The 15645-nt window shown below is 59.9% G+C and overlaps 1 long non-coding RNA gene across 4 annotated transcripts; it reads right to left on the bottom strand.

Annotated features, from left to right (window-relative positions):
* Positions 1-1748: 1748 nt before the first annotated feature.
* LOC123289518 (uncharacterized) lies at positions 1749-12489 on the bottom strand. 4 transcript variants are annotated; one of them, XR_011502586.1, is made up of 6 exons: positions 8282-12489; positions 7620-7755; positions 7003-7053; positions 5974-6256; positions 5472-5586; positions 1749-3714 (listed from the first exon to the last, which is right to left on the bottom strand). It is a non-coding gene; the product is annotated as an uncharacterized lncRNA (long non-coding RNA). The 4 variants fall into 4 exon arrangements; XR_011502584.1 differs by lacking the exon at positions 7003-7053; XR_011502587.1 differs by lacking the exon at positions 7003-7053 and having other exon boundaries at positions 6128-6256.
* Between the last annotated feature and the right edge of the window lie 3156 nt (positions 12490-15645).

Below are 15645 nucleotides of genomic sequence, written 5' to 3'. Positions count from 1 at the left end.
TCTTACCCCCTGGGAGGGGGTCGGGGCCAAGACAGCTGTTGATTTCAGTCCCAGGGGCTGGCTTGTACCTTCAAGTCAGGAAGGATGGGAGTGAGGTGTCCTGGGTACCCCTGCCCTGCTGCGAGGGCCCTGGCAGCCCTCCTGCCAGGCAAGTTGGCTTTTCCCAGCTTGATGGAGGAGGAAGTGGGGCTCCAAACTGGGGACAGTCCCAGGCCATGACACAGACGGCCTGGGGCCCCAGCCCAGGCTGTATGATGGCAAAGTCCACACTCTAACCCCACACCGTGTAGCTGTAACCAACGCGCCCGGACCCCCCGACACTCACACACTCCCACCCTCCCATCTGCGAGGTGTTTGTCCTGCCGCGCGTGTGTGCCCCTTTTACAGATGAGAAAACAGCTTAGGGCAGGGGGCTAGGCTTCTCATCAAAGCCCACCTGGGCCAAAGCCCCGCTCTCCTGTCCACTGGCTTGTGACCTTGAGTAAGTCACTTCCCCTTTCCCAGCCTCCGTCTCCTCCTCTGTAAGGTCTCCCTATGGCAGTGACGTCTGGAGTCGAAGGAGTTAATCCCTCTGAGGAACTGAAAGCAGGAGTGAGCAGGACAGGAGCGTTGGTTACCACAATGACCATTCTCACTCCAAGCCGCCTGCCTGCGCTCACGCTCACGCCCACACCCACCTGTGCGCTCCCCCGAAGGCTCGGAGATGGTCTCGGGGCTGGCCAGGCCACAGGCTTGTCACCCAGGGGGTGTCCTCACATAGATCCCCCACTGCTGTTGGAGACCCCCCACCTGGCAAGGCTCTGGCTGCTGGGGCCATGAGTACCAGCATGGCAGGAGGAACCCCAGGAAGGCAGACAGACAGACAAACCCCCAGGCCTGGGGCCGCCGGGGGAGCCCACAGCCCCGGCCTCTGCGGCCTTGGGCCTGTGTCCTGTATACAAAGGCAAGGGAAGCGAAGTGTTTGTTTTCCCTGGGCCCCGCCGCCGCATTTTTAGCTCGTCCAGTCTCCAGACGAGGAAGAGGATGTTTGGACGGGGCAGCTCAGATCTACCTGTCCTGGAAGCTGGCTGGAAATGGAGCAAAGCCCCTCAGGGTGAGGGGAGCTGGCCCAATGGGCTGGGAGATGAGCCCGCTGGGATCTGGTGCTGGTCCGATCTCCCCAGAGCAGGGTCGTCCTCTCCGCAGCCTTCGCTGCTCATGTGCAAGGCCTCCAGGACTGACAGGCTCCCTTACAGGGCCTTCGCGCTGGGCCCAACGCCTTCCCTGAACTGTCGCCCAACGAGGGATGGACAGCAATTACTACCAGTTTACCAGCAAAGGAAGGAGGCTGGCTGAGTCCTTGCCCCCTTCCTAGAGGGCCTATGGTCTTACCATGTTCATCCTTGGGGGAGGAGGCACAGAGGCTCAGAGAGGGATACCAGCTTGCCCAGCATCACCCAGCAAGGAAGTGGCAGCGCCAGGATTTGAATCCAGGGCTGTGATGCCATCTCCCTGTTATGCGACACCTCCCTGTGTGGCCTGGATTGCCTAACTTTTCCTGTCACTTTGCACACAAAAAATTACACAAGCTAGGTGGAGGCGGCTGTGAAGGGCTGGAGGAGGGTGGCCCCCAGGACCCGCCCGCCCCGGGGCTGGAAGCTGAGGACTGGATCTGGGTTGCCAGCCCTTTTCAAGTCAGGTGTCCTTGCTGCTGTGTTCTGAGGATTTGGGGATTCTGGCGGGGAGGGGGGCAGGGGGACAGGGGGCAGGCAGGTGGCAGGCAGCCCCTCTCGGTGGGGGTACCGCACACGGACCCTCACCGGCTTTCCAGAGGAAGCTGTGTGTGACTGCAAGGAACCTGAGGGCCTCAGAAGAATGAGAAGCCAGCCACAGTGTCAAAGTCACCAATGTTTGGTCAATGTTCTGAAGAGCGAATGTTCACGTGGCCCGCACTGTGTCGGCAGCTTGCTCCAAGCCCTTCGGGTCTGATAACTCAGTTAAGCCTCACAACGTGCCCGTGAGAGAGGAGTGTGACCGCCCCCCACCAGCCCAGTTTTACAGATGGGGCAAACCAACGTCTGAAGCAGCTTTGCAAGGTCAAGGGTCAGTCAGGGCAGAGCTGGCGTTTGGACCTGGGCAGCCTGGTGCCAGCATCCCTCTTTGGACCTCGACACCCGTCTCCCAGACCCAGCAGAGATGAAAACACACCACTGCCCAGTTCACCCACAGATTTTCACCAAGCTCCGCCCCTGTCTGGGGAGGGCCCTCTGGTGGGCATTAGGCCCGACCGCTGGCTAAAGGAGCTTCCTCTCACTGCCCACCGGGCTGAGCTGACACTGGACAGGGACCCTCGAGATGGAAGGTGAGCGGCCTTGTCCTCTCCTCTCCCTTGCCTCGTCCTACCACCCCGAGTCCCCATCTTGTCCCACCGCCATTGGGAAGCTCCCCTTTGGTAGAAGGTCTGACACGGCCTTTATCTTCAAGACCTGTCCCCACAGTACAAGCATGGTGTTCAGAGGGAACATCTGAGGTTCAGAGACATCATGTGACTTACCCAATGTCACACAGCGAGTCAGGGACAGAAATGGGGTGACATTCAGTTCTGCCACCTCCAGGGACCCCTGGCCGTCCTCTGCTGGGGGCAAGTAGCCCAGGCGGGGACTCTGAAGTGTGTTCAGTAGGAGAGGGAGGGAAGCAGGTGGGTAGGAGAGAAGGGAGTTGGGCAAGTTTGGGGTTCACAAGGAGTAGTGGACCCCCCTCATGCTGTCCTCTCCCAGCATGGTCCCAGGTTGCCAACCCAGCTCCCACCCACTTCCTCCGTTGTCCAATGTGCCCTCTGGGGAGCTTTGCTCACGGGTGAGTTCCCAAAAGTAGCAAGGTGTCCTTTCCCACCGCTGCCTGGAGGCCACCTAAGGATGTCTCCGTGTCCTGGGTGTATCTTAGGTCCCCGCCAGGGCTGTGAGCTTCTTGGCGGCAAGGATCGTGAGCCTCTGCAAAGGTTTGGATGGATGGACGAGGACCCTGGTGGGGACGCCTCACAGGCCTGGCTTTGACACCTGGCTGTGCCACTTATTGGCTGTGTGTCCCTGGGCAGGGCATTGACCTCTCTGAGCCTCAGCTTCCTCATTGTAGACTGAGGATGACCACATTTCCCTTGCAGGGTTGCTGTGAGGATCGGATGTGAGGATGGGTATAAAGGTGCCAGCCCAATGCCTGGCACAGCCAGGCACTCAGCACACAGTACAGTTGTTACGTTTTCCTCATGGTCCAGATCTACACCATTGATCCTCCAAGTGTGGACCGTGGACCAGCGGCAGCCGCTTCCCCTGGGGGCCTGTTAGGAATGCACAGTGCCAGGCCTACCTCCGACCTGCCGAGTCCGAGTCTGCACTTTAAGAAGACCCCCGTTACGCATGTGCACAGTGGTTTTAGAAGCGCTGATCCGAAGGATGGGTCAGAGATGGCCAAACACCAGGATTCATACGTCTCGAACTAACACATCACCCCTGACCCAGCTGGCCAGCCAGGGAGAGCCGGGTACAGGATCCCTATTATACAGACAGGGAAACTGAGTCCTGGAGAGTCACGTGACTTCCCTGAGTCACAGGATCAGGAAGTGGCCGCACGACGATCTGAACCAGCGCCCTGGGCTTCAGAGCTGTGCCTCCTGGGAGGACTGTCCGGCCGTCCAGTGCTGGGCTTGGAGGAGCAAGTCCGCACCCTCGATGTCCTCATCTGTAGAAGGGGGTCCCAGCACAAGCGGGTTGTGAGGAGGGTGTGCAGACGCGGCCCGCGTGGTGCCCTGGGTCGCCCTCACAGAGAATGGGGTGTTCCATGGCCCGCTCACCTCTCTGGAGCCCCTTGCCCTTGAGGGGCTTACAGGCTGAGGCAGGCCCATGCAAGGCAGACAGAAAGACTGAGACAACTGTATGAACGCCCTCTGGCAGTGCTTATCTAAGTCAATAAGCAAACCGAGGGCAGCCCAATGGGAGCGACTAATCATCTCAATAGTGCTCACCGCAGCAGTGGGCACAACGCTCCCTGGGCACAGATGTGCCTCAGCCTCTGGGCACAACCCTGCTGCAGCCACGGAGCTGTCCTCCATGGTCCCAGGAAAGCTGGGCCTTCCTCCCGCTCCCCTCCTCCTCCTCCTCCTCCTCCGTCGCCTCCTCCTCCGGGCTCTGACGGGACCTCCGTCATTTCTCCTTGGACGCACAGTGCTGAGGAGCCCAGCACTCACGACCAGCCTCCACCGTCCCACCCTTGTGACCCTGGGTGAATCCCTGCCCTCTGGACTGTGGATGAGGATGATTCTGGAGCCCACCACATCTGGGGTCGGGGTTAATCTAGCGACTGAATGTGAGTGCTGAGCACACAGCGCTCGCTAAACGGGGCTGTGGTACGATTCCCTCATGGGACGAGGCCATCCCGATGATTTGCCCCAGAAGGAAGCAGCATGGAAATGGAACAACGGTACCCTTATGACAGATGAGACAACCGAGGCCCAGAGAGGGTGGGTGACTTCCCTGAGATCACCCTGCTGGGTAGAGATGGAGCCAGGTTTGGACTTAAGTCCCGGGACTCCCAGGACAGTGCTCAAGCGGAGGGCAAAACAAGTGAGTCAGGAAGGCAGACCCCCTCAAGTCCCCCTGCCGAGAGTGAGATCTTTTTTCATGTGGAATCTGGTGGGGGCGAGCATGTCTGTGTGACACGGGTGTGAGAGGGTGCTGGGGGGGACACGGATCTCTGTGTGTCCACGAACTCACGCAGGCCTGGGAGGAAGGGAGGGTGAAAATGCCCCCCAGGCACCGGGGACACCCAGGGCCAGGTGGGTCAGCGGGCTTCCCCTCCCTGAAGACCACCGCAGTTTAGAGGATGCATCTAGGCCTCTGCCCGTCATCTCCCCGTCCGCCCCCACCTCCCCCAGCTCCTTCCTGTTTTGATGGAAGGAAAAAATTTCAACTTTTTCCTTCTTTATTTTTCCAGACGGGTGACTCGCTGGGGAAAGGAATTCCCCCTCCCCAAACCATCATAATACCTGTGTATCGAGGCCGTGGACCCAGGCCCATCCTGTTTGCTGGGATGGTCACGGCTATTTCTGGATGCTTTACGGTGGTACCCAGGGTGGGGATACGGGGGGTGCTCAACTGCCTTCTCCCAGTCCGCATCCCCCCTGCCCGGTCCCTCCCCGCCCCCATCCCGTCCTCCCTGCCCGAGCTCTGGGACGAGGGAAGGAAGCCTGCTAGGCCAGGGTATAAATAACTCAGGTGGTTACTCAGCTCCTGAGAACATGATAACATGAGTCACGATGTGAAATCCAGGGGAGCAGCAAACAGCCTCGGGCCGCCACCCCGGGCAGGGCAGTGGGGCTGCAGGGGAAGAGCGGGCGCCTGGGGAGCTCGGTGGGCAGACCCTGGAGGGCGGATGAAGCTGCTGCCCCGTGTGTGGCCTCAGATAGGCCTCTTCCCAGCTCAGAGCCTGGGGGTACTCACCTGGAACATGGGGCGGGGTGGGGGCGGGGGCTTCATTCCCAAGGCCCTCCCTGAGCTGGGCAGAGGAAGCAGAGCAGGAGCCTCGCTCTGAGCATCTCTGGTCCTCTCCCTGTGCCTGTCACAGGTCAGTGGGAAGAGCAGATTGTTAGGAACTTCAGCCCCCTCCCCCCATTTCCGAGGCAGGGGGCCTGGGAGCTCCCCCGGCCCCATTGGGATTAGTAGGATGGGGGGTGGGGGGCTTAGACAGGAGGCTGAAGTTCCTGTGCTCTTGGCCCACTGAGCCTTCCCCCACCAGGGTGGCCCTGAATCGGGGTCAGTCTCCACCCTCCTTTTGCTGCCTGGCCACAGTGTGGCCAGGAGGCATGGGTGCAGAAACAGGACACCCTCAAGGATCGCTGGCCCAGCCGGTGTGATCAGCCCAGGCAGCTAGGCTGGGCTGGGGGCCAGTCCCCAGCTCCGGCAGCCCGGGGTCAGGAGGCAGCCGCAGCCCCTGCCTGCTCACCCAAGGAAATCTCAGCTTCAGGCTCATCCTCCGAGCAGGGCAGGCCTGGACCCCGGGTTGCCATGGCAACAGGTTCTGGAGCCTGCACAGGCTGAGCCACCCGCTCTGGTCCCCCTGCGGCTGCCTGGCCTGGCAGGGAGAGGGCCCACGGCACCTGTCCTGGTGGGCGGGCCGTGGGCTGGGGGCACAGCTGGTTGCTGCGGACCCAGGCTGGGAGTTGGAACACAGGGCATCCATGTGGCCTTCAGCGACTCACTCTCTGGGTCTGAGCCTCACCCCTGGCCTAGGAAGAGACAGAGTAGGGAGGAAGACTAATGGTTGTCCTGGCACAGCTGAGTGGTTCTTAGCAGGGCCACCCAGGGCCCCCTCCTCATCTGCGAGGCATCCTCCTTTGGCTTTAATCCCAAGGGCAGCATCCCCAGAGCCTGCATCGCACCTGGCTCTGCCCTGATGGCCCTTGGCCTGGCTTCTCCCTGGGTAGAGAGGGGGCCACCCCACCACTGCCGCCCACCCCTGCATGCCCAGACAGCTTGGCATGGCTCAGACCCAGCCATTCAACGGATGGCCTGCCCTCTGGCCCCTCTCGAACAATGGGGACTCCAGGAATATTGTCCTGCCTGGGCTGAATCAAACGCTCTAAATTTAGCCCATCTCATTCGTCCTTGCTTCCTGCCCCTGCTGCCCTCCTTTCAAGGCGATGAGGTCACCCCGGAACCGCCTGCTCAAGCAGCCAGACCCAGGGGGTTTCCAGGGCCAGGCTGCTCTCCTGCTTTGGGGAACAGGCTATGAGGGGACCAGGGGTCATGGGTCCTCTCTCCCTCCTGCCTTGCCCAGCCCCTGGGCTGCTGGGCCCAGAGCTGAATCTCTAGGAACTTTCTCTCCAGCCTTGGTGGGGAGGCTTCGGAGGGAGGGAGCGGCGAGCTCCCAGGGAGGAAGGCCACGCTGGAGCACCAGGGGCCTGGGCGTTTGGAAGAAACACCAAGGCTCAGGGTCACCCATTCAAACAGGCTGACTGGGTGCCTGCTGTACCTGGGTCCAGCCCGGGGGAGAGCATGACCCTGCCCTCCCGGCGTGGACAGTCTCGAGGAAGAAGGACAGTCAGCAAGTCAACACGAAAGGACCAAGATCATCGTTTTGGTTGTGACATGTGAAGAAAATAAATCAGAGATGTGATCTTGAAACCTAGGTGGGGCGGAGGGCCCTGGCTTCTGGAGAAAGGGTCAGGGAAGGCCTTTCTGAGAGGTGACGTTTGAGCTGACTCTTGGATGACCAGAAAGAACTATCCGAAGATCTGGGTGGGGCAAGCCCTTCGGGCCAGAGTTGGGGCAGGAGCAGATGCCCGGGGAGAAGAAACAGGTCTGGTTTGGGGCAGTCAGGAGGTCAGGAGACCACTCCTGGGAGGGAGAAGGCAGGGCTCAGGAGGCGGCAGGGGCGAGATAGGGCAGAAGCTGGGGTGGCATGCCCCCTGCCAGGCATTCCCCTCCCCCCGGGGGATGAGCAGAGGAGCCGTGACCCCACTTGCAGATTTAAAAGGATCTCTTGGCTGCGTTGTAGACATGGGGCAGCCAGAGAGCAGGGAGGAGTCTGAAGTCATGACACCTCAGGATCATAAACACTGTTTGCTAGAGGACACCTTCAAGATTTACCTGCTTTGGTCTCTCATGCATCTCTGAGGCCCAGAGAGGGTATGTGTCTTGTCCAAAGTCATACAGCACGTCGGAGCTCTGCCTGGAAAGTCTTTTATAGTGTGTAGTGAAAGGAACTTTGCCACCTGAAAAGTGTCTTTTCAAGAACACCGTGTCTGAGACACTGCCCTCAGCCCAGTCCCCTCAATCTGCAGGCTGCGCTGTGGGCCCTGCCCAGGCTCCTGTTGGGGTCAGGGTGAGCAGGCCAGACATGCACAATCCTTGCGGGATGAGTGGGGGTCTGCCACGTCTGGAGCCTGGCTCCTCCCCCATTCTGAAGACAGGTGTTCCAGCTCGTCGGCCCCTCGCCCCCTCCCAAACCGCAACCCTCTCCCCCATGCCTCTGCCCTGTGTCTCCCAGAAGCCCCTGCTCTCCTGCTCTGCCAAGAATCCGGGGTTGGCAGGGACTTGTGGGGGGCCTCTGGAATGTCGCTTTCCGGTGCCAGCACCAGTTTGCCAACCTCGGCAGAGGCCTCGGGGGCGGACGGGGGATCACTGGATCTCGTCTGGAATGGGGCGGCTGGCAGCCACAGGGGCTGTGCCTGCCGCCTCTCAGGTGAGGGACGGCCAGTCCCGGAGCTGCCCCCGGCTCCCTGGACTGCTGGCCTGCTCCCTCGACTTACCGTCCCTCCAGGAGCGGGGAGCTGGGTCCCTAGCAACAGCGTCCCCGTCTCACTCTTCCTGTACCCTCCACGCTTTCAGTGCCTCTCGCTCACACTTGAACCCTGTGGAGTCGGGGAGCTAGCGCTCTGTGTTGTGATTCCTGTTGACCCTGCAGACACTGAGGGTGAGGAAAAGAGCTTTAGATGAAGGCCGATCTGGGTTCAAATCCCGTCTGGACAGTGACCGCTTCTCTGGGCCTCAGTTTCCTCATTTACAGCATGGAGGCTATCCCGCTGCCGCAAGGGCGTGGTGCGAGCATGTAACAGGGTGACACCAGGCCGCTCCCGGCCCTGGCCCTTCCAGCTCCTCATCTGTGGGCTCCCTCCTCCTCTCCCCGCTCCTGCTCAGTTCCCCTGTCCCTGGTCATGCAGGGGAAGTAGAAAGCTCCTTCCCTCTGCCGGCCAGGGGGAGGGCCCGGGACAGGAGCCGGGGACACTGGGGATCCTGGTAAGGATCCTGGCTAGGATCCTGGCTCAGGAGCCAGACAGACCTTGGTTTGAGCTGTGGCTCATCCCTTGACCTTGCGTGGCCTTGGCCAAGTTACCAACCCTCTCTGAGCCTTGATTTCTTCATTTGTCTGATGGTAATAATAACAGCGCCTTCCCCACCGGGGCTGTTGGGACACAGCTGTTATTGTTAGCATCGTCAGCTGGTGGGGGAAGGAGGGTACTAGCGAGAGCTCATGTCCCCTGCCACCCCCCGGTGGCCCCAGGTTGTGCCAGTGAAAGCCAAGGGCAATTTGGAGCTGCTGGAGTGAGGAGAGGGCAGCCAGCACCCAGACACCGCCTGCCAGCCCCTCTCACAGCAGGAGACACTGCGGTGCTGGCCATTCTCGGGACACCCCACGCTCCCAGCTAGGCTGGCGGTGGAGCTGGGTGAGGCCTCCTTCTCCAGCCAGATGCCCTTCAGGCCTGTGGCAGGGCCACCCCGCCTCCCCTCCGCCAGCAGGGATCAGGCCAAGATGCCTTTATTTTTAAACCTGCGAACAATGCCTGCCTGAGGCACCTCCCGCAGAGGACAGAGAGAGCGAGGATGGGCTGGGAGCCACGCTTCCTGGGCAGGCACTCCCACCCCAGACAGGTGCCGCCGGGGGCACGGGCTCCTCTCGCCCTTGGCCTCGACCCTGCTCTCCCTCAGGGGGTCCAGATTCCAGAGTCCTCCGTAGTCCCTGTCCCCCAGCTGGAACGAGCCACCCCCATCAGACAGGCACAGATGAGGCGCACCTGCTGTGCTCAGGCCCACGCAGGGGCTGGTCCCAAGAGTGGCTGCAGGACCCAGGACCTGACCTCTCAGAGGCGTGGCTGACTCCCACAGTCCCCCAGGCCAGGCTGGACATTGTGCCTCCTCGCCCGGCACCCATGATGCTCTGTTGTCCCTCACGCCTCCCCTTGCTCACAGCTCTCCAGAAAATTCCCAAGTCTGTACAGCAAGAGGACAGCGCACCTGGCGATGACCAGCGGTCAACACTCTGAGAGGGTGGGGCCAAATCTATGGCCCTGGAGTCAGGGACATGGGATCTGGTCCTGCTTCTGCCATCAACCCCTGCGTGACCTTGAGGAAGACCAGGACTGTCTTTTGTCCCTGGATTGCCTTGTCTGTAAAAGGGGAGATTGACCCACCCTATTCCCGGCGCAGCGTGGGACAGGGCTTTGCAAAAGCTGGAGTGCTGTGCACACGTGGGCACAGGCCTCCTGATGAGCAGGGGACACTGGTAACAGGTGTCCCCAACATCTAGTGGCCTCTATGGAGAGCGACCAACACCAGACCGCAGAGCCAGACGGCCTGATTGAAGAATCCTGGCTCTCTGCTGTCAGTCTCAGACTGAGGGCGCGGTAACTGTCCCCTCGGCGCCTCCACTCCCCATCTGTAAGATGGGGTCATGCTGGAACCTGTGTCACAGGGCTGTTGGGCAGGTTGAGATCAATACATAAAGTGAGTGCTCAGTATGCATCAGCTCTTAGCACGTGTGCGCAGAGCCGAGAGGTACATGTGGGCGTGCATGTCTGTGCATGTGTGCTTGTGCACCAGGCTGCATGTGTTCATGCCCTGAGGTTGTGCTCCCAGAGAGTGTGGAAGCCATTGGATGTGTGTGAAAGAGAGCGGGCGGCAAAGTCGGGCTGTGGATCTGCGCTCGGGCCAGAGTCCAGTGCTCATGTGTGTGCGCCAGCGTCTAGGGGAAGGTGTATTCCCAGGTCTGGGCGTGTGTGTGCCCAGGGCAGGCTCACAAGGAACAGCTGTATCCCCTCACCCCCCATGGAGGTGGGAGCACAGGTGTGTCCCTGTCTCCTCCCAGTGGAATGGGAAGCACAGGCCACCAGGGCCCCGTCTCCCAGAGCCTGGCCCCACCCCAGCTGCTGGGGAACAGCCTCGAAGGGAGACCTCTGGGAGGGGGCAGTGGAGAGGGGACAGGCCGCCCAGGGCCTTGAAATGGGCTCCGTCTCTGCTGTCTCCTGGGTGGCTCTGCTTCCCCTGCAGGGGGCTGAGCATCTCCTGTGGTCACCACTCTGCGTCTTCCCACCCACCAGGGAGGAGATTGTGTGTGTCTTGTCCGCTGCTGTGCCCCAGGGTCTAGTGCAGCACCGGGCACACGGGAGCGCTCCACAAGCATGGGGTGGGTGAGGGGCGGGAAGGTTTGTCGCCAGCTTTGTCATAATGTAAAGTACACACAGTGAAAGCCGCCAGTTGTCAAACCTCAGACGGGTAGTCATGTAACCACCTCAACCAGGATGTGGAACATTCTCATTGCCTTGAAAGTTCCTGCACGCCTCTTCCTGGCGAACCCCTGCCCCGTCCCCCTAGCCCTGGACAGCCACTGGGCTGCCCTCTGGTGCTAATGTTGCCCTTTCCGGAATTCCACGGAAGCCAGAGAGAGATGTGGTCACCCCTGCATCTGAGGAGGTCGCTCGGGCTGCCACACTGGCGTGGAGAGGAGGGCCGAGGAGGATCAAGGACCTGGCAGGATGGAGATGACAGTGACAGGTCTAGCCCCGGAAAGATGAGGGGGGCCACCCTGAGAAGTGGATTTGAGGGGCTGGCCCTGTGGCCAAATTGCTTCAGTGGCCCCGGGTTCGCTGGCTCAGATCCTGGGTGCGGACATGGCACCATTCATCAGGCCACGCTGAGGCGGTGTCCCACATGCCACAACTAGAAGGACCCACAGCTAGAATATACAACTATGTACTGGCGGGCTTTGGGGGGAAAAAAAAGAGGAAGATTGGCAACAGACGTTAGCTCAGGGCCAATCTTCCTCACCAAAAAAATAAGTGATATAATTAAAAAAAAAAAAAGGTAGGTTTGAGAGGAATCCTCAGGACTAGGTGAGCATCTGGCCCTGGCAGACGAGGCCAGGTTCCCGCTGGAGCGCTGGCTGCAGGCTGAGGTGCCCCTCCTGCAGCAAGAGCTCCGGAGAGAAAGGTGCTCGCAGGCACATGAGTACGCACAGGTGCACACACAGACAGGAGGGCAGCCCAGGCCCGGGCAGATGGCACAGTGAGCAGACGCCATGAGGGCAGCCACTCAGGCCTTTGTTCCCGCCTCCTCCGTGGAGGGACCCCTCCAGGCGGCAGGGCAGAGAGGTTGGCGAGATGTGGGGGGAGCGGGCTCGTGTGGAATCCCAACCGGAGGATGTCGCTGCTGTCCGCCCCCTCTCACAAGTGAGGAAACGGAGGCGTGGAGAGGCTGAATGATTCGGTCATATCACACGGTGACAGCGCTCAAATTCGGCTTTCTCAATGGGTGACAGGTCGGGTTCTCAGAGAGGCTGGCAGTGCCGTCTCCCGTCCCACGTGTTCCTCTCACAGCGCAGCATCGCCGCCCCTCCCGAGGAGACACAGCCTCCCGGGCTCCCTCTCCTCCATTCCCCGTGGGCTTGGACTCGCAGGAGCAATGCTCTCTCTTCTGAGCTGGGGCAGACAATGCAGCGTGGCTTCTGCTCGGCTCTCTGGGACGCTCGCCTGCAATGCTCTGAGCCGCCTTGCTGTGAGGAAGCCCAAGCAGCCCACACAGAGGCCAGGCGAGGCCCTGGAGTACGGGGAGAGGGGGAGGACGCAGGCAGCCCCCATGCTCCTGCCTGCTGTTCCAGCTCCAGCCCCTGGCCACACCTGCCCGAGGGACCCCCCGGCCAGACCTCCCAGCTACACGCCTGTCCCGAGTCCCTGCCCACAGAAACCAGGAGAAATAATAAAATGGTTCTTGTTGTTTTAAGCTCCTAAGTTTTGGGTCAGTTTGTTAAGCTGCAGTGGCTACTTGGAACACAACCTGTTGCAAATCCTGTTGGACTGATGTGCAAAATAATCCAGAATCCACTTTTTCTCTCATTTTCACCCACCACCATCTGGGCCACCCGCGTCTCTGCCTTGACGTCCGCAGCAGCCTCTCACCTGGGGTCCCGCTCCTGCCCTCGGCCCTGCAGGCTGCTCTCCACATGGCCGCCAGAGCAAGCCTAGGGCACAGAGACACCGCTCCTCAAAGCCCTGCAGGGGCTTCCATCACTCACAAGCCCTGACAGCAACCCGCAGGCCCTATCCGACCTGCCCCCACGACCTCTCTGACCTCTGCTCCCCCACGCATCCCTTACTCTGCTCCAGCTGTTTCTCCAAACTCGTCAAGCACGTCCCTTCCTCAGAGCCATCGTCCTCGCTATTCCTTCTGCCCAGGATTTCCTTTCCCCCAGGCGTCTGCCTGGCTCCCGCACCCTTTCAGCTCTCAGTTCAAATGTCACCTACTCAGTGAAGCCCCCCTAACCACCCTCCCCCAGGAACTCCCCATTCTCCCCTTGCTTTATTTTTCTTCATTGAATTCCCACCTCCTAATGATGATGGTCAGTTGCATCTCAATTTTTTCTGTCTGCCTCCAACAGCGACTTCCTTTTTCCTGCTTTACCCTCAGCGCCTAGTGCAGGGCCTGGCACGTAGCAGGGTTTCAGATGTCGAATGAATGAATGAATGAATGAATGACTCCAGAACCCTTGCTCTCGACTGAAACCCTGGGGGGTGAGAGGGTAAGAGATGGGGTGTGGAGCTTCTCGAATTGGGCTGCCCTCCTGTCTGTTCAGTGTCCGTCCTCATGCTCCAAATGAGGAAACTGAGGCCCGGGTAAGGTCGTCATTTATCCAGGGCTAACCAGTCATCCACGGATTCAATAAATATTGACTGAGCAAAAGCTTGATAGCATCCAAGCCTTCCAGGGTCTTTGAATCCGGACTTCCTGGATTCAAATCCCAGGGTTGCCACTTGCAAGCCAAGTGGCAAGTTACTTAACCTCTCTGTGCCTCAGTTTCCTCACATCCACCATGGGGACAATCCCCACCCCCAAGGCCCTCACCGGCACGGCCCCTTCCAAGGCCCCATTCCTCTTTCACGCTCCTAATCGTGTGTATTTCCCTTAAGGATCCCAGACTGATTCAGCGTCAGGCCCCAGCAATCAAGGACTGGGCCTGCCCAAAGGACTTTCAGAATAAACGGTCACTGCCTGTGGGACATGCCTGCACGTGGCGAGTGCTCACTGCCATGCTGTTGAGGATCCACTGTGGGCCAGGCACTGTGGTTGGAGCTGGGGATTCAGGGATGAACAAGACAGGCCAACACCCTGTCCTCATGGAGTTTGTGTCCTGAGAGGGGGACCAGACAATGAACAGTGAGCAATCGGGCAGTTAATGAGGCAGTGATGGGGGCAAAATGAACAATCATGTGTCTTAGGAGACAGAGGAGATGGATGGGGAGGAGGCAGTGCTGTTTGGAAGGGTCAGGAGACTTCTCTGAGAAGGTGACATTTGAAGAGATGAATAGCTAAAAGAAGAGAGCCATTTCAGGCAGAAGGAGCAGCAGGTGCCAAGGCCCTGAGGCAGGGATGAGCTGGATACATTAGAGAAACAGCAACAAGGCCGGTGGGAAGTGCATGAGGAAGTGAGCAGTGGGAGATGAGGTCAGAGAAGCCCGGGTGCTGGGTCCACTTCCCTCTCTTCTTCCCACCTCTGAGGGACTAACACTTGCAGAACTGGCCCCCACCAGGCCTGAGCTGGGGTGCTGCTCTGCCACCACCCCTCCCGCCTTGTGACCTCAGCCCCACCCAGCCCCAGCCCCCAGCTCCCACTTCCCCTTCCACTTGTGACCAAAGAAGGCAGGGATGGCATCATTTCCTAAACTGCGTCCCCCCTCCCTCCACTCCCTCATCGGGGAGAGGGTCTCAGACTCCAGAGAGGACGGCAGTGGACAAAGCGGTGACCCTCAGCCTGTGGCTGCCTCCCGTTGCACTCCCCGCCTGCCTCCCACCCCTCAGCCACCCACTGGCCCCGACAGTGTCAGACCATGGTGGCCTCCTCTCCTTCCCTTTTGCCAACACTCCCAGAAACCATGGGGCTTCCCCAAGTGCATCAGCTATTCCCCGGGCCCTTCACGCCCTTTCTGCCCTCCTCCCTCTGACCAAAACTCGGCGGTTGCCTTTTCCTGGAAATCCCTGGGCTGTAATCAGAAGATGGGTCTTGTGCTCATCTCTATCCCCCGAGGCTGGGCATAGGCCTTGGCACCAAGAAGGATCTTAGTAGATGGATGGATAAATGAATGAATGAATGAATGAACAGGGAAGTTATGCAGGTCCAATCAGCCTGTTATCCACTGGCCTGTGTGCTGAGCACTGTGCTGGGCGCAGAAGCCAGGGATGACACGACAGACAGACCCACTCGTGTTCACGTGCAAAGAACCCATTCCCCAAATTCAGGGGTCTGGCGCATGGCTGGGCTCTGCACTCATTCACTGTGTGACCTTGGGAAGCCATTGACCTGTGCAGAGCTGTTTCTTATTTGCCAAAGCAGCAGCTGGAAGAGGTTAAATGATCTCAAAACATCGCAGTCATGAGTGTGGACTTGAGCCAGACAGCCTGGGTTCAAATCCTGGCCCTGTCCCCTTGTCAGCTGTGTGGCCTCGGGAGAGTTTCTTCACCTTGCTGAGCCTGTTTCCCCATCTCTAAGTGCTGAAGAGCATCATGGCCTGTCTCACAGAATGGTTCTGAAGATTCGCTGCGGCGGCTCCTGCAGCAAGCCCAGCCTGGGGGGAGCACAGGTCAAGCATTAACTGCATGGTTAATCAGACCCTAATTGGGCCTGAGCTCCTTGATCTGCATCTACAGGGGTAGGACAGATCTGCGTGTCATGGGGGACGCTGGGAGTGGTCAGGACTGAGGTTCTGAGGCTCCTCATGGCACCAAGGACAGGCTGGGAGCGTGCAGGCCACGTGTACACACACTGCCCGCCCCACAGCAGCCCCCACTGTCCCCCACCACTGGACCCACGGTGGCGGGGGGGGGGTCAAATGTGATGGAGGGTGCTGAG

The sequence above is a fragment of the Equus asinus genome, chromosome 4 (assembly GCF_041296235.1).
Source record: "Equus asinus isolate D_3611 breed Donkey chromosome 4, EquAss-T2T_v2, whole genome shotgun sequence".
Lineage (NCBI taxonomy): Eukaryota > Metazoa > Chordata > Mammalia > Perissodactyla > Equidae > Equus > Equus asinus.
This window is presented reverse-complemented; position numbering and strand designations above follow the sequence as displayed.